The 689-nt window shown below is 50.8% G+C and overlaps 2 pseudogenes; one reads left to right on the forward strand and one right to left on the reverse strand.

Annotated features, from left to right (window-relative positions):
- The window catches only part of LOC111980224 (uncharacterized), a 401,020-nt pseudogene that overhangs the window by 104,792 nt on the left and 295,539 nt on the right, over positions 1 to 689 (forward strand).
- Positions 1 to 689, reverse strand: part of LOC111981611 (poly [ADP-ribose] polymerase tankyrase-1-like) — a 145,886-nt pseudogene that overhangs the window by 14,505 nt on the left and 130,692 nt on the right.

Here is a 689-nt window from a genome sequence, read left to right on the forward strand (position 1 = left end):
TATGTTTACAGTGATAGATTGGGGGGGACAAATCATATTTTTCCCAGGATGGGGGGGTCGTGTCCCCCCCGTCCCCCCTGGGATTTCCGCCTATGTGTGTGTGTATACCGTAGCCAGGTCCAGTGGCGTCTGTCCCTCCTGGTTCTTCATGCTAGGGTCAGCTCCGTGGGCCAGTAGCAGAGCACACAGCTGGGTCCGGCCTTTCTGAGCCGCCTCGTGGAGCGGGGTGAAGGCCCACTTATCTGTAGCGTTCACACACGTGTTGTACTTGATCAGGAGAGCAGCTATATCCACATGCTGAGGGAGAAACAGGAACGTGTTAGGCTAAATCTGAATGTATGAATGAAAAATGTGTCATTCAATGAACTAAAGAGTGAATCAGTTAAATCCATGACTCATCATTTTATCATAGAATCATAGAATTTACACATCCCTCCATATCAACCCTCCATATCATCCCTCCATATCAACCATCATTCTGACAACTATAGTGCATTTTGTTTCTACAGAAAGCGTCAATGTGTTTTAAGATCGCAGCAATGTAGTGATATGCTGTGCTCTGACTCACTCTCAGGAGTCACAACTCACTGAGCTAGTCGGCTGGACGTGGCCCACTCAGCCGGCTGGACGTGGCCCACTCAGCCGGCTGGACGTGGCCCACTCAGCCGGCTGGACGTGGCCCACTCAGC

The sequence above is a fragment of the Salvelinus sp. IW2-2015 genome, linkage group LG20, assembly GCF_002910315.2.
Source record: "Salvelinus sp. IW2-2015 linkage group LG20, ASM291031v2, whole genome shotgun sequence".
In the NCBI taxonomy this organism is placed as follows: domain Eukaryota; kingdom Metazoa; phylum Chordata; class Actinopteri; order Salmoniformes; family Salmonidae; genus Salvelinus; species Salvelinus sp. IW2-2015.